This window comes from Salmo salar, chromosome 15 (genome assembly GCF_965601325.2).
Source record: "Salmo salar chromosome 15, fSalSal1, whole genome shotgun sequence".
Classification (NCBI taxonomy): Eukaryota; Metazoa; Chordata; class Actinopteri; order Salmoniformes; family Salmonidae; genus Salmo; species Salmo salar.
Window position 1 is genome coordinate 96020731 of NC_138305.1, and position 18159 is coordinate 96038889.

Sequence of the window (18159 nt, forward strand, 5' to 3'; positions counted from 1 at the left end):
TTACTTGAGTAAATACGTTGATTACTCATATCTGCTGTCCTGCGCCTGACTCTCTACACCAGCTACACACAGGCCGATTACAGAATTACTCACCTTTCAAATGGAGTCAGCAGGAGCAGACGCCCTCCCTGTGGCGGTAGAGGAGCACGTCCAGCAGCACGCGACCATGTTGCAACGTCTGGGCACCGCAATGGATCGCCTGCTGAAGACGATGGATCGTTGGGAGAGAGGAGGAGGTCGTCCAGCGCTTCCACCAGCACCACTACAGCAGGCCCCACTGCGGGATTCAACTCGCGCTCCCGAGGGAGTATGATGGGACGGCTGCCGGAAGCCAGGGGTTCCTACTCCAGCTGGAACTCGACCTGGCGACCGTCCACCCGGCTCCTTCGGGACGTGAGAGCGTGTCCGCCCTCATCTCCTGCCTCTCAGGCAAAGCCCTGGAGTGGCTAACGCTGTATGGAGTGAAGGAGACGTGGCGTTGGACCATTACGCAGAGTTCCCCCGCCGCTTTCGGGCAGTTTTCGACCACCCGCCTGAGGGTCGAGTTGGTCTGTTCCACCTGAGGCAGGGGACGAGGAGCACGCAGGATTTCGCATTGGACTTCCGGACCCTGGCCGCCAGCGCGGGATGGAACGACAGGGCCCTGATCAGTCACTACCGGTGCAGTCTGCGTGAGGATGTCCGTCGGGAGTTGGCCTGCCGAGACACCACCCTCACGTTGGACCAGCTGGTGGACCTGTCCATCCGGCTGGACAACCTGCTGGCTACCCGCGGACGCCGGATCGGGGCCTGTCAGTTCCATCCCCCAGCACCTCCGCTCCGATGCCCATGGAGCTGGGAGGTACTGCGCTTAGGGCGACCGGAGGAGGGCCATTCCCTGCACCATCTGTGGCCAGAGGGCACACTGCTGGTCGGTGCTGGGGGGGTTCCTCAGGGAGTCGAGGCAGCAGGCAGGACAATATCGTGTCATCCCAGGTGAGTCGGCACCAGGCTCACCCCGAGCCCCCTGTTGCTCACATGTGTGTTTATTACATTTCCTACGTTTTCCCCGCATTCCCAGCATAAGGCGCTCGTAGATTCAGGCGCAGCTGGGAATTTTATTGACCATTCATTTGCCCATAGTTTAGGAATCCCCCTTGTTCCTGTGGATATGCCCTTCCCTGTGCATGCCCTAGATAGTCGACCATTAGGGTCAGGGCTGATTAGGGAGGCATCCGCTCCACTTGACATGGTTACGCAGGAGGTTCACAAGGAGAGAATCAGTCTCTTCCTTATTGATTCTCCTGCGTTTCCCATGGTGCTGGGCCTACACTGGTTGGCCTGTCATGACCCCACTATTTCATGGCAACAGAGGGCTCTCAAGGGGTGGTCACGAGAGTGCTCAGGGAGGTGTGTGAGGGTTTCCATCGGTGCGAATACGGTGGAAAGTCCAGACCAGGTCTCCACCGTGCGCATCCCCTCAGAATATGCTAATTTGGCTCTCGTCTTCTGTAAGAAGAAGGAGACTAAATTACCACCCCTTCGACGGGGGGATTGTGCGATAAATCTCCTGGTAGACGCAGCACTTCCCAGGAGTCACGTGTATCCTCTGTCACAGGAGGAGATGGCGGCTATGAAAACATATGTCTCCGAATCCTTGAGGCAGGGATACATTCGGCCCTCCACTTCACCTGCCTCCTCGAGTTTCTTTTTTGTGAAGAAGAAGGATGGAGGTCTGCGCCCGTGTATTGACTATCGGGGTATCGATCAGATTACAGTGAGGTACAGCTACCGGCTGCCTCTCATCGCCAGTGCGATCGAGTCAATGCATGGGGCGCGCTTCTTCACAAAATTGGATCTCAGGAGCGCTTACAACCTGGTGCGTATCCGGGAGGGGGACGACTGGTAGACGGCATTTAGTACCACCTCAGGGCACTATGAGTACCTCGTCATGCCATATGGGTTGATGAATGCTCCTTCAGTCTTCCAGGCCTTTGTTCACGAGATTTTCCGGGACCTGCACGGGCAGGGTGTAGTGGTGTATATTGACGACATTCTGATATACTCCGCTACAAGTGCCGAGCATGTGTCCCTGGTGCGCAGGGTGCTTGGTCGACTGTTGGAGCATGACCTGTACGTCAAGGCTGAGAAATGCCTGTTCTTCCAACAGTCCGTCTCCTTCCTAGGGTATCGCATTTCCACTTCAGGGGTGGAGATGGAGAGTGACCGCATTTCAGCCGTGCGTAATTGAGGGGGCTAAACACCCTTTTCTCATCTGGACTGACCACCGCAATCTGGAGTACATCCGGGCGGCGAGGAGACTGAACCCTCGCCAGGCAAGGTGGGCTATGTTCTTTACCCATTTTGATTTCACTCTGTCATACAGACCAGGTTCCCAGAATGCTAAAGCATACGCACTGTCCCAGATGTATGACACAGAGGAGCGGTCCATGGATCACACTCCCATACTTCCAGCCTCTTGCCTGGTGGCACCGGTGGTGTGGGAGCTGGACGCGGACATCGAGAGGGCATTACGCACAGAGCCTACTCCCCCCCAGTGGGCGCCTGTACGTTCCGTCTGCTGTCCACGACCATTTGATCTATTGGGCCCACATGTCATCCTCTTCTGGTCATCCTGGCATCGGTCGGACGGTGCGTTGCCTTAGTGGGAAGTACTGGTGGTCCACCTTGGCCAAGGACGTGAGGGTTTATGTTTCCTCCTGCTCGGTGTGCACCCAGTGCAAGGCACCCAGGCACCTGCCCAGAGAGAAGTTACAACCCCTACCCATTCCACAACGGCTGTGGTCGCAACTGTCGGTGGACTTCTTGACAGATCTTCCTCCCTCACAGGGCAACACCCCGATCCTGGTCGTTGTGGATCAGTTTTCTAAGTCCTGCCGTCTCGTCTCTTTGCCCGGTCTCCCTACGGCTCTACAGACTGTGGAGGCCCTGTTCACTCACGTCTTCCGGCACTACGGGGTGCCTGAGGACATAGTCTCTGATCGGGGTACCCAGTTCACGTCCAGGGTCTGGAGAGCGTTCATGGAACGTCTGGGGGTCTCGGTCAGCCTCACCTCAGGTTTTCACCCCGAGAGTAACGTGCATGTGGAGAGAGTAAACCAGGATGTTGGTAGGTTTCCACGGTCATATTGCCAGGACCGGCCAGGGGAGTGGGCGGCGTTCATCCCCTGGGCAGAGATGGCCCAAAACTCACTCCGCCACTCCTCCACTAACTGCTCTCCCTTTCAGTGCGTACCGGGGTACCAGCCGGTTCTGGCACCTTGGCATCAGAGCCAGATCGAAGCTCCTGTGGTGGACGAATGGTTTAAGCACTCGGAGGAGACCTGGGACGCCGCCCATGTGCACCTGCAACGGGCCTTGAGGCGGCAGAAGGCGAGCGCCGACCGCCACCGCAGTGAGGTCTTGTTCTCGACCCGAAACCTGCCCCTCCGCCTGCCCTGCCGGAAGCTGGGTCCGCGGTTTGTGGGGCCATTCAAAGTCCTGAGGAGACTGAACGTGGTATGCTACAGGTTACAGCTTCCCCCAGATTACCATATTAATCCCTCGTTCCATGTGTCTCTCCTCAGGCTGGTGGTGGCTGGTCCACTCCAGGAGTCTGAGGTGATGGAGTTCCTCTGCCCCCTCTGGACATTGAGGAGGCCCCGGCGTATGCTGTTCGAGCCATCCTGGACTCGAGGCGTCGGGCGAGGGGCCTTCAGTACCTCGTGGAGTGGGAGGGGTACGGTCCGGAGGAGAGATGCTGGGTGCCGGTGGAGGACGGGTTGGACCCTTCGTTGCTGCGGGAGTTCCACCGTCTCCGGCTGGATCGCCCTGCACCTCGCCCTCCGGGTCGTCTCCGAGGTCAGTGTCGGCGCGTTGCTGGAGCCGCGCGTCAAGGGGGGGTACTGTCACGACTTCCGCCGAAGTCGGTCCCTCTCCTTGTTCAGGCTTTGTTCTGCCGGCGGCGTTCGGCGTTCGGCGATCAACGTCTAGCCATTGCCGATCCACTTTTCATTTTCCATTTGTTTTGTCTTTGTCTTACACACCTGGTTTCAATCCCCCAATTACTTGTTCCTTATTTAACCCTCTGTTCCCCCATGTTTGTTTGTGAGTAATTGTTTGTCTTGTATACGGTCCGTTATTGTGGGCTAGGTATATTGTGTTGTAATTGTGATTACTTGAGTAAATACGTTGATTACTCATATCTGCTGTCCTGCGCCTGACTCTTTACACCAGCTACACACAAGCCGATTACATGGAGGGCATATCCAAAACGTGTGTTAAACTTATGCAAAATGTACTGTTTCTCTCTCCACTTGAGAAACGTCTGTATTTAAACTGAACATTCTTAAGTGAAGAGACAGTGCTTGTGATGGGAGCTGTACACCATCTATGACAGAAAGCCATTATGTTTTGTAATTTACTGCCTTTATGAGGTGGGTCTAGGGTTCTGAATTATAATATTCTGAAAGATTAAACACCTGATAGGATTTTATTGTTCTGGGATTTTCAAATATTTGTCCTACAGTACACAAGTATGTTTGGTCATGTCTGTCATGGTCCTCGCTCAACCTTTTGAGGCAACATTCTATTCTAGGTCCCATGAGTTCTTTACTACGAGGTCTCTAGGCCTACTAGACTGATAAATGATTACAGTAACAACAACAAATACATATTCTGACCTGATTGATTTGGATGGTTATGTCCAGTCACTTCCAAATGAGGATGAGCTTACCTCAACACAGAAAAGAACCGTAAGTACAGAAACACTCTCCATGATAATGCCTTATGAGAATCTTGTGACAATGTCTTGTGAGGATGTCTTGTGAGCATTCATACACCCAGCTGACATGTCTAGACCTGGGTGGACTGACAGGGTCTGCTGTGGTAAGAGGCTGTCAAGTAGAGTATCAGAGCGTTGTTACAGTCAACACCATAGTCTACTGAGCACCTCTCACATGCACTACACTACAGTAGGTAGGTGTGTTCACCTAGAAAAGACTGCTGCTGTTGACCTACTTTGACTACGCTATATATTTATCTTCAGTCCTCCAGCTCACTGTCTGAGAGAGAGTGAGAGAGAGGGAGAGAGAGAATACTGTACAGTATGTCTGAAGGAAAGAACAAACACATATCCCTAAAAATGTTTTCCCTCACCAATAAGTACGTAGCATTACATACATGAAGGGAACATTTCGGCATTTGCTGTATGATTAATGAGAAAGTCCATATTGCAAATGTACGGTCCCTTACTAGACGTTTAAATTCGCGGATGGCGTCGGGCCGTGCACCGGGGCCGGATCTTCAGGGAAGTCATCGAACTGAGTCTCTCGGACATTCGGTTTCCGTTTTATAAAATTTTCAAATTTTGGTAATTTCTCACCTGTCCCGGATTATACCACAGGAGGGCGAATGGAATCATATTGCAAATGTAACAAACATCACCAATCACGACGTGGCCTTTTCTCCTAAACGGAAAATACTTCGAAGACGAAACTTGGTGAGCATTGGTTTGGCATAATGGGCAGTTGGCCCCGAACAAGATGGAGTCGAGGCCTCAACGCTTTTTGAGTTAAGGCCATTTTTCTGGGATTAAAGGTCAAAAATTAAAATAGAGCGCTAATTTGACTGCTTCACGTCAAAGTACATGAGCCTACGGTGTCAGGAAAAAAATAACCAGACATTTATCTATCGTCATTTAAGAGAAATCGTACAATGTCAAATTGGTGATATTCCAAAAAATGAGTTTTTTCCCCAAAAAAGTTACAGATCCAGTTGCAGCGTGTTCAGATGAATCTGTTAAGGTGGGTTTCGGAGCTCTGGGAGATTTCTGTGATTTTCTGTGATTTTCTGAAACAACACACACTCATTCAACCCTCTGTAAAAAAGTCAGTTCTTAACGTAAAGACTTAAAACTCAATATTCTATAAGAGCCTAACCCAAGGAGGATATGTGTTCACTTTCAGCTTCCTGTGTCAACCAGAAGTGCCTTAAAATGGTGTCATAGTGGCTGTTTTGAAGGGTTGTAAAGGTCAGATATTTCCACAACTTCATATGTGTGATTAGGCAACACTCATGAACTGTAAATCAGTCATTTCTCCAAACAGATGTCAAAGAAAAGCTCTCACACACACCCCCCACCACACACACACACACACACACACACACACCACACACACACACACACACACACACACACACACACACACACACACACACACACACACACACACACACACACACAGCAAGGATGGAGTGACACAGTGCGGTGCTTAAAGACACACAGAGCCTGCAATGGCATTACCATTATCTCTAGGCTGTGCCGAGTTCAACGAGATGCCCCGCTTGACCGTAGCTTGCTCGGTCTGAGCGCAGCGACCTTGAATAAAAGTAGGCCCAAAATGAAGCCTGGCCCTAAATTTCAAGTGCTTTTGGGTGACAGCGAGAGAACCGTTAGGGTTAGAAGCACAATTCGACCTCAGGAATGTTCCTGAGGTCCTCCTGATCCGTGCAAGCCTAACCTTGACCATATGGCATTAACCCTTAATAGTGAAAAGAAAGTGTTTACATCAAACAGTTTGCAATGACTTCTCTCCCCATAGGAATACATTGCCTATTCCCCTTAACCTCTTGGGGCTAGGTGGGACGCTAGCGTGCCACCCGTGGTGCACTCCATCAACAGCAGGTGCATTTCAAGAGCGGCAAATTTGAATCCAAATAAATGTCAAAATTCAAATTTTTCAAAAATACAACTATTTTACACCATTTGAAAGATAAACATCTCCTTAATCTAACCACGTTTTACGATTTCAAAAAGGTTTTACGGCGAAAGCATAAATTTAGAGTATGTTAGGACAGTACATTTACAAGAGTTGTGTGTAATGTTTTGTCAAGTCAAAGACAGGGTCACCAAAACCATAAAACCAGCTAAAATGATGCACTAACCTTTTACAATCTCCATCAGATGACACTCCTAGGACATTATGTTAGACAATGCATGCATTTTTAGTTCTATCAAGTTCATATTTATATCCAAAAACAGCGTTTTACTATGGCATTGATGTTGAGGAAATCGTTTCCCTCCAATAACCGGCAGTCAAGTCAGCGTCACAAATTAAATAATTAAAATTAGAAAACATTGGTAAAATATTATATTGTCATTTAAAGAATTATAGATTTACATCTCTTGAACGCAATCAACTTGCCAGATTTAAAAATAACCTTACTGGGAAATCACACTTTGCAATAATCTGAGCACTGCGCCCAGAAAAATACGCGTTGCGATACAGACTAGACGTCATGTTGGGGAGATCTAAAATCGAAAATACTATGTAAATAATCCATTACCTTTGATTCTCTTCATCAGATGTCACTTCCAGGTATCACAGGTCCATAACGAATGTAGTTTTGTTCAAAAAAGCTCATCATTTATGTCCAAAAATCTCCGTCTCGTTAGCACATGATGTAAGCCAGCCGGACTTCTCGTCATGAACGAGGGGAAAAAATATATTTCCGTTCGTTCAAACATGTCAAACGTTGTATAGCATAAATCATTAGGGCCTTTTTTAACCAGAACATGAATAATATTCAAGGTGGACGAATGCATACTCTTTTATAACGTATTGGAACGAGGGTACCCAACATGAACTCGCGCGCCAGGTGTCTAATGGGACATCATCGTTCCATGGCTCTTGTTCGGTCAGATCTCCCTCCAGAAGACTCAAAACACTTTGTAAAGGCTGGTGACATCTAGTGGAAGCAATAGGAAGTGCCAAAATATTCCTAAGCCCCTGTGTTTTTCAATGGGATAGGTTTAAAGTCAATACAACACATCAGGTATCCACTTCCTGTCAGAAAATGTCTCAGGGTTTTGCCTGCCAAATGAGTTCTGTTATACTCACAGACACCATTCAAACAGTTTTAGAAACTTTAGAGTGTTTTCTATCCATATATAATAAGTATATGCATATTCTAGTTACTGGGTAGGATTAGTAACCAGATTAAATCGGGTACATTTTTTTTATCCAGACGTGCAAATGCTGCCCCCTAGACCCAACAGGTTAATTCAACCTGAAGCCTATGTGGGTTATGAATGCCTTATGAACCTGTTTTCGATAACAATCCATCAGGCTACTGTGAGGTCTACCTGTGTCGATTCTAAGCTTCCTGGATCAACCGGAAGTTGTCAAAAACACCCTAAAGGTGTTTTGATATAACCAACCTGCAGATTGTTAAAATCACTCAATTCAACCCTGTGTAAGTCAGTCAATTCTTAACGTAAAAACTTAAAGCTCAGGATTCCATAAAAGCCTACCCCAATGACAACGTGTGTCGATTCTAAGCTTCCTGTGCCAACCGGAAGTGCCTTAAATTGGGGTCACAGTAGCTGTTTTGAAGGGTTAAAAAAGTAATATCTTTCCAAAACTTCATATGTGTGACTAGACAACCCTCATGAACTGTAAATCAGTCATTTATCCCATCAGATGTCAAAGAAAAGCTCTCTCACACACACACACACACACAGCAAGGATGGAATGACACAGTGCGGTGCTTAAAGACACACAGAGCCTGGAATGGCATTACCATTATCTCTAGGCTGTGCCGAGTTCAACGAGATGCCCCGCTTGACCGTAGCTCGCTCGGTCTGAGCGCAGCGACCTTGAATAAAAGTAGGCCCAAAATGAAGCCTGGCCCTAAATTTCAAGTGCTTTTGGGTGACAGCGGCGGAACCGTTAGGGTTAGAAGCACAATTCGACCTCAGGAATGTTCCTGAGGTCCTCCCGATCTATGCAAGCCTAACCTTGACCGTGTGGCATTAACCCTTAACAGTTAAAAGAAAGTGTTTACATTAACCTCTCTGGGCTAGGCGGGACGAATTCGTCCCACCTACGTAACAGCCACTTGCAGCCTGTGGCGCGATTTTCAAAACATTAAAAATCCTATTACTTCAATTTCTCAAACATATGACTATTTTACAGCTATTTAAAGACAAGACTCTCGTTAATCTAACCACACTGTCCGATTTCAAAAAGGCTTTACGACGAAAGCAAAACATTAGATTATGTCAGCAGAGTACCAAGCCAGAAATAATCAGACACCCATTTTTCAAGCCAGCATATAATGTCACCAAAACCCAGAAGACAGCTAAATGCAGCACTCACCTTTGATGATCTTCATCAGATGACAACCCTAGGACATTATGTTATACAATACATGCATGTTTTGTTCAATCAAGTTCATATTTATATCAAAAACCAGCTTTTTACATTAGCATGTGACGTTCAGAACTAGCATACCCCCCGCAAACTTCCGGGGAATTCGCTAACATTTTACTAAATTACTCACGATAAACGTTCACAAAAAGCATAACAATTATTTTAAGAATTATAGATACAGACCTCCTCTATGCACTCGATATGTCCGATTTTAAAATAGCTTTTTGGTGAAAGCACATTTTGCAATATTCTAAGTACATAGCCCAGGCATCACGGGCTCGCTATTTAGACACCCGGCAAGTTTAGCACTCACCATAATCATATTTACTATTATAAAAGTTTGATTACCTTTTGTTGTCTTCGTCAGAATGCACACCCAGGACTGCTACTTCAATAACAAATGTTGGTTTGGTCCAAAATAATCCATCGTTATATCCGAATAGCGACGTTTTGTTCGTGCGTTCCAGACACTATCCGAAATAGTAAAGAAGTGTCGCGCGCATGGCGCAATTCGTGACAATAAAATTCTAAATATTCCATTACCGTACTTCGAAGCATGTCAACCGCTGTTTAAAACCAATTTTTATGCCATTTATCTCGTAGAAAAGCGATAATATTCCGACCGGGAATCTGCAATAAACTAAACAGCCGAATTAAAATACTCCACGGGGGCTAATCGCGCACGCGCCTCACTCCATTGTCACCTAATGGGACACTTGAATAAGATGATAATCTGTTTCAGCCTGAGGCTGCCTCGTCAACCTTCATGATTTTCCCGCGTCCTGAGAGCCTATTGGAGCCCTGGGAATTGTCACGTTACAGCTAAGATCCTTACTTTTCAATAAACAGATGCAAGACGCACGACTCCTTGTCAGACAGGCCACTTCCTGCATGAAACCTTGTCAGGTTTTTGCCTGCCATAGGAGTTCTGTTGTACTCACAGACACCATTCAAACAGTTTTAGAAACTTCAGGGTGTTTTCTATCCAAACCTGAACAATAATATGCATATTCTAGCTTCTGAGTTGGTGTAGGAGGCAGTTAAAAATGGGCACATATTTTTTCCAAAATTCTCAATACTGCCCCCTAGCCCAAACAGGTTAAAAAGTTTGCATTGACTTTTCTCCCCATAGGAATACATTGCCTATTCCCCTAAATTCAACCTGATGCCTATGTGGGTTATAAATGCCTTTTGAACCTGTCTTCGATGACATACCATCAGGCCACTATGCGGTCTACCTCTGCTGATTCAAAAATTCGTGGAGCTACCCGGAAGTGGTAAAAAACACCCTAAAGTTGTTTTTTTATAACCAGCCTGCGATTGTGAAAATCACTGCATTCAACCCTATGTAGATCAGTCAATTCTTAACGTAAAGACTTAAAACTCAGGATTCTGTAATAGCATACCCCAATCATGATATGTTTTTACTTATAGCTTCCTGTGCCAACCGGAAGTGCCTTAAATATGGGTCACAGGGGCTGTTTTGAAGGGTTAAAAAAGTCAAATCATTTCAAAACTTCATATGTGTGACTAGGTAGCCCTCATGAACTGTAAATCAGTAATTTATCCCATCAGATTTGCAAAACACACACACACACACACACAGCTAAGACATAGTGACACAGTGTGGGGCTTAGAGACATATGTCACAAAAACCAAAACCACAGATAAATGCAGCACTAACCTTTGATGATCTTCATCAGATGACACTCCTAGGACATTATGTTATACAATACATGCATGTTTTGTTCAATCAAGTTCATATTTATATCAAAAAACAGCTTTTTACATTAGCATGTGATGTTCAGAACTAGCATTCCCACCGAAAACTTCTGGTGAATTTACTAAATTACTCATGATAAACGTTGACAAAAAACATAACAATTATTTTAAGAATTATAGATACAGAACTCCTTTATGCAAACGCTATGTCAGATTTTAAAATAGCTTTTCGGCAAAAGCACATTTTGCAATACTCTGAGTACATAGCTCGGCCATCACAGGCTAGCTAATTTGACACCCACCAAGTTTGGGGCTCACTAAACTCAGAATTACTATTAGAAAAATTTGATTACCTTTGCTGTTCTTCGTCAGAATGCACTCCCAGGACTTCTACTTCAACAACAAATGTTGTTTTGGTTCCAAATAATCCATAGTTATATCCAAATACCTCCGTTTTGTTCGTGCGTTCAGGTCACTATCCGAAGGGTAACGCGCGAGTGCATTTCGTGACAAAAAAAATCTAAATATTCCATTACCGTACTTAGAAGCATGTCAAATGCTGTTTAAAATCAATTTTTATGCTATTTTTCTCGTAAAATAGCGATAATATTCCAACCGGGCAACGTTGTATTCATTCAAAGGCTGAAAGAAAAAAAATAGAGAAGTCTCGTGAATGCGCATCTCAGTCTCCCTGTCCCCAGGCTGACCACTTATAAACTCTGCTGCTGTACTTTGCCCAGAGACAGCAGACACCCCATTCCACTTTCTGGTGGCTTTAGAGAGCCAATGGAAGCCTTTGAAAGTGTCACGTTACAGCACAGATGCTGTATTTTCGATACAGATGCAACAGAAGGACAACAAATTGTCAGACAGGGCACTTCCTGTATGGAATCTTCTCAGATTTTGGCCTGCCATATGAGTTCTGTTATACTCACAGACACCATTCAAACAGTTTTAGAAACTTTAGAGTGTTTTCTATCAAAATCTACTAATTATATGCATATTCTAGTTTCTGGGCAAGAGTAGTAACCAGTATAAATCGGGTATGTTTTTTATCCGGCAGTGAAAATACTGCCCCCTAGCCCCAACAGGTTTTAACTAAACTTCAGACGAGCTTCAATGCCATACAACTCTCCTTCCGTGGCCTCCAACTGCTCTTAAATGCAAGTAAAACTAAATGCATGCTCTTCAACCGATCGCTGCCTCCACCTGCCCACCCGTCCAGCATCACTATTCTGGACGGTTCTGACTTAGAATATGTGGACAACTACAAATACCTTGGTGTCTGGTTAGACTGTAAACTCTCCTTCCAGACTCACATTAAGCATCTCCAATCCAAAATGAAATATAGAATCGGCTTCCTATTTCGCAACAAAGCATCCTTCACTCATGCTGCCAAACATACCCTTGTAAAATTGGCTATCCTACCGATCCTTGACTTCGGCGATGTCATTTACAAAATAGCCTCCAACACTCTACTCAGCAAATTGGATGCAGTCTATCACAGTGCCATCCGTTTTGTCACCAAAGCCCCATATACTACCCACCACTGCGACCTGTATGCTCTCGTTGGCTGGCCCTCGCTTCATATTCGTCGCCAAACCCAATGGCTCCAGGTCCTCTATAAGTCTTTGCTAGGTAATGCACCGCCTTATCTCAGCTCACTGGTCACCATATTAGCACCCACTCATAGCACGTGCTCCAGCAGGTATATTGCACTGGTCACCCCCAAAGCCTATTCCTCGTTTGGCCGCCTTTCCTTCCAGTTCTCTGCTGCTAATAACTGGAACGAATTGCAAAAATCACTGAAGCTGGAGACTCATATCTCCCTCACTAACTTTAAGCATCAGCTGCCAGAGCAGCTCACAGATCATTGCACCTGTACATAGCCCATCTCTATATAGCCCATCCAACTACCTCATCCCCATATTGTTATTTTTTTGATTTTTTTGCTCCTTTGCACCCCAGTATCTCTACATGCACATTCGTCTTCTGCACATCTATCACTCCAGTGTTTAACTGCTAAATTGAAATTACTTCGCCACTACGTGCTATTTATTGCCTTACCTCCCTAATCTTACCTCATTTGCACACACTGTATATAGATTTTTTTTCTATTGTGTTATTGACTGTACGTTTGTTTATTCCATGTGTAACTCTGTGTTGCTGTTTGTGTCGCACTGCTTTGCTTTATATGGGCCAGGTCGCAGTTGTGAATGAGAACTTGTTCTCACCTGACCTACTAGTTAAATAAAGGTGAACAAAAAAAAAAATTCTCAAAGAAGAAATTCAAACTTTTTCAAAGATTAATAAAAAATAAAACACTAATATATATTGATTATATAAGTATTCAACCCCCTGAGTCAAGACATGTTTGAAACCCCTTTGGCAGAGATTACAGCTGTGAGTCTCTTAGCGCTTTGCACACCTAGATTGTACAACATTTGCCCATTATTCTTTTTTAAACTCTTCAAGCTCTGTCAGGTTGGTTGTTGATCATTGCTAGACAGCCATTTCCACTCAGGAACATTCAATGTCGTCTTGGTAAGCAACTCTAGTGTATATTTGGCCTTGAGGTTTAGGTTATTGTCCTGCTGAAAGGTACATTTGTCTCCCAGTGTCTGTTGGAAAGCAGACCCAACCAGATTTTCCTCTAGGATTTTGCCTGTGCTTAGCTCTATTCCGATGATTTTTTTCCTTTATATTTAAAAAAACTCCCTAGTCCTTGCCGATGACGAGCATATCCATAACATGATGCAGCCTCCACCATGCTTGAAAATATGAAGAGTGGTATTCAGTGATGTGTTGGATTTGCCCCTAACATAATGCTTTGTATTCAGGACAAAAGTTAATTTATTTGACACATTTTTTTGCAGTATTAGTTTAGTTCCTTATTGCAAACAAGATGCATGTTTGGAATATTTTTATTTATTTATAACTTCACCATGCTCAAGGGGATATTCAGTGTCTGCTTTTTACATGTTTACCCTTCTACCAAAAGGTGCCCTTCTTTGCGAGGCATTGGAAAACCTCCTTGGTCTATGTGTGGTTTAATCTGTGTTTGAAATTCACTGCTCGACCTTACAGATAATTGTATGTGTGGGGTACAGAGATGATGTAATCATCAAAAAAATTATGTTAAACTATATTATTGCACACAGAGTGAGTCCATGCAATTTATGATGTAATTTGTTAAGCACATTTTTACTCCTGAACTTATTTTGGCTCGTCATAACAAAGGGGTTGAATACTTATTGACTCAAAACATTTAACTTTACATTTTGTTAATTTGTAAAAGTTTCTAAAAACAAAATTCTACTTTGACATTGTGGGGTATTGTGTGTAGATCAGTGGCACAAAATCTTAATTTAATTCAGGCTGTAACATAACGGAATGTGGAGAAAGTCAAGGGGTGTGAATCATTTCTGGATGCACTATACCTCCTTTCAACTGTGTTTGATACTATGTTTGATATACTTTGGGAAAAGACATTAGCGTTTTTAAGTACTTTGTCCATTTTAAATTGTCAGACTATGTCATAATTGTTGAAGCCGTGTTGAATGGACCAAACTGCAGGCGGAATGTGGATACTCATCTTTTAATGTAAAGAATAATAAATTAAAGCAAAGTATACACAGGAAAACAATAAACACGAAACTCACGACAGGCTAACAGGCTTACTACAAACAAAAAGACTAGCAGTGTTAGCACAACCACCCACAAACCCAAGTGGCAAACATACTCCTAAATATATGACTCCCAATCAGGAACAACGATCCCCAGCTGTTCCTGATCAGGAGTCACAAGACTAACACAGAAACAGACATACAGACATCTTCTGCAATGTCCTGACCAAAATACTACACCACTACTCCCTCTGCTGGTCAGGACGTGACAGTACCCCCCCCCCCCCCCCCCCCCTAAAGGTGCAGACCCCGGAATGCACCTTAAAAGGAAACACAAAAATCCCCAATACCACAACAAAAAATAATACCCCCTAAACAAAAAAGGGAGGGAAGGGAGGGTGGCTGCCGTCAACGACGGCACTGTGCTACACCCTCCCTCCCCAACCCACCCATCCTGGAGGTGGCTCTGGTTCCGGCCTCCTGCCCTCCAGGTTGTAGGCAGACTCATTGGGGTCCGGGTCGTAGACAGACTCAATTTGTTGTGGCTCGTGGGCAGGTTCCCTCATTTCCACGCTGTAGGCAGACTCATTTACAACACAGTTAGTCACATTCAGTTCCGAGTCGTAGGCAGACCCCTTCGGTTCCGGGTCGCAGGCAGACTCCCTCGGTTCCGGGTCGCAAGCAGACTCCCTCGGTTCCGGGTCACAAGCAGACTCACCCGGTTCCGGGTCACAAGCAGACTCACCTGGTTCCGGGTCACAAGCAGACCCCTCGGTTCCGGGTCGCAGGCAGTCTCCCTCGGTTCCGGACTAGACACTTGCCGGATACTCTAGACTGCACACTGTTGCCGGATACTCTGGACTGCACACTGGTGCCGGATACTCTGGACTGCACACTGGTGCCGGATACTCTGGACTGCACACTGGTGCCGGGCTCTTGAGGCTGGGCCGACGCACTGGAAGCCTGGTGCGTGGGGCTGGTAGAGGTGGTACCAGGCTGAAGACACACACCCTAGGGCTAGTGCGAGGAGCGGGAACAGGCTGAATAGAACTAGGCCGACTCATGGGAAGCTTGGTCCGGGTTGCTGGTACTGGTCATGCCATACTGGAGCTACTCACTTCCGGGATAGCACGAGAGGCGGGAACCAGAAAGACTGGGCCATGGAGGCGCACAGGTGGCCTTGACCGCACCGCCTGCACAACCCGTCCTGGCTGGATGGAACTAGCAGCCCTGCACGAGCGGGGTGCTGGTACAGGGCGAACTGGGCTGTGCAGGGGCCTGATGGTTGCCGTGCATAGAGCGGGAGTAGGGTAGCCTGGTCCTAGGAGGCGTACCGGCGACCAGATTCGCTGCGCAGGCATCCTTCTACCAGGCTGGATGCCCACTCTAGCACGGCATCTGCGAGGGGCTGGAATGGCGCGCACCGGACTGTGCGTGCGTATCGGTGAGATAGTGCGCACCTCAGCAAAACACAGCGCCCTCCACTCCATACGCTCCTCCACATAATCACGGGTAGCTGGCTTATGGCTCTTCCTTGGCCTAGCCAAACTACCCGTGTGCCGACTCTCCGGCTTCCTCGCCAGTCGTGTACCCCGGTAGCATTCCCGGTCCTCACCAGCCTTTCGCCGTTCCTCCCTCTCTCTTTCCACCTGTGGAAGGCGATCCTTTCCAGCCTGGGTCTCCTCCCAAGTGTAGCAGCCTTTTCCCTCCAAGATCTCCTCCCAGGTCCATTTCTCACCATAGTCCATGTACTCAGCGTTCCTCTCCTTTTTCCGCTGCTTGGTCTTGTTTAGGTGGGTGGTTCTGTCATAATTGTTGAAGCCGTGTTGAATGGACCAAACTGCAGGCGGAATGTGGATACTCATCTTTTAATGTAAAGAATAATAAATTAAAGCAAAGTATACACAGGAAAACAATAAACACGAAACTCACGACAGGCTAACATGCGTACTACAAACAAAAATACTAGCAGTGTTAGCACAACCACCCACAAACCCAAGTGACAAACATACTCCTAAATATATGACTCCCAATCAGGAACAACGATCCCCAGCTGTTCCTGATCAGGAGTCACAAGACTAACACAGAAACAGACATACCAGACAACACATACAGACTTCTTCTGCCACGTCCTGACCAAAATACTACACCACAACTCCCTCTGCTGGTCAGGACGTGACAGACTATGAGAGCACTATGTGCATCATTATTGCATCTCCAATATCATTTGAGGTTTAAGTGCCTTTTGTAGATATACCTACCTATCATTATCCCCTTGAGGCACTAAACTGTAGAAAGTGATTAGTTGAGCTTCAACACACTAGATGGGACGAGCTCCATAACTCTTGTCTTCGAAAGGTCTTTGCAATCTTGATCAAGATTTTGCTAGATGATGTTCTCATGTCTGTGGAATTCCAGTGTTTACAAAAAAGACAGGGAGAGGGATCGCTCACTGGCACGTCTGTCTCACCACTAGCAGGCATTGGCTACTCTGTAGTGGATGTCTATCAGCAGAGAAGTCAGGGACTCACCCTTCCTCAGTCTGTCTGTCTCTCACCCTGACAACAATGGGATCTGCTCTGCAGTATTTAGAAAGGTGGGATCTATTTATGCCACCTGCATGTGTTGGACTGAGATACTTTTTTACTGTCCTGGGTTTAGGTTGAATTTGTTGGGATAGTTTGGTGTCATTATGTTGTATCTATTACAACTTTTACTTCGAAACCAAGCATCAAGTATATCAATATATATTCATTTTATTAGTATATTACTTTCAAATTATTGTTATTTCTTAAGTTCTAACTAAAGAAATTAAAGAAATTAAGAAAATGAAATGGGTATGTGCCAGGTCTTCCATCTACCAAGCCACTAATAAACTGGACATAGTGTCATTGCCGGTTGATATTTTGGTGAGAGAGACCGGAGAGGTAAAATAACATCTTTATCAGAACACTGCAGTCTTCATTTGTCCAGGCTGCCTTTCTGTGCTCTTTATAGAAGGCAGGTCATTTATCATTTAGTCGGCTGTTATTTTTAATTAGTCTGTTATTATTCATTTTAGGGCATCCCACCTTTCCTTGACATGGATAGTATTTTTTTATATAGTACATAGGATTTATTCCTCCCCCTGTCGGCCTCTCTGCTCTCTCCCTGGCTGGGACTGGAGCTGTCAGCTGGTTGCGTTCTTATGGCACTTTGGGTGGAGGGGGGATGGAGGGGGTGTTAGTGCAGGCTAGGGCCAGGCAGGCCTGCCATCAAGCACACATAGGCCTCATACTTGTCTTGGTGAGTTCACTTACACAACCAAAATCTGTCTAATCTGTGTCTTTCACAATACAAGGAAGACTTAAGTTTTATCCCAGGTGCAACAGCTAAGGATGTAGACCGTTTACAGTTTTTTCCAACTGCTTACACACAACATCTTTTCATGTCACACGATTTTTGAAACCTCTCACTCAAAGAGCAAAACTACACACCAAATATCCAAAACCATATGCTATTTCTCAGCCTTTGACTCAGTTGTCAATTGCATAAAACACTTTTTTCAAAACACTACACACAATTCTCTACCTAAAACACAAAAATATAACAGGAAGTGACTTGCTTTCCTTTTCCAA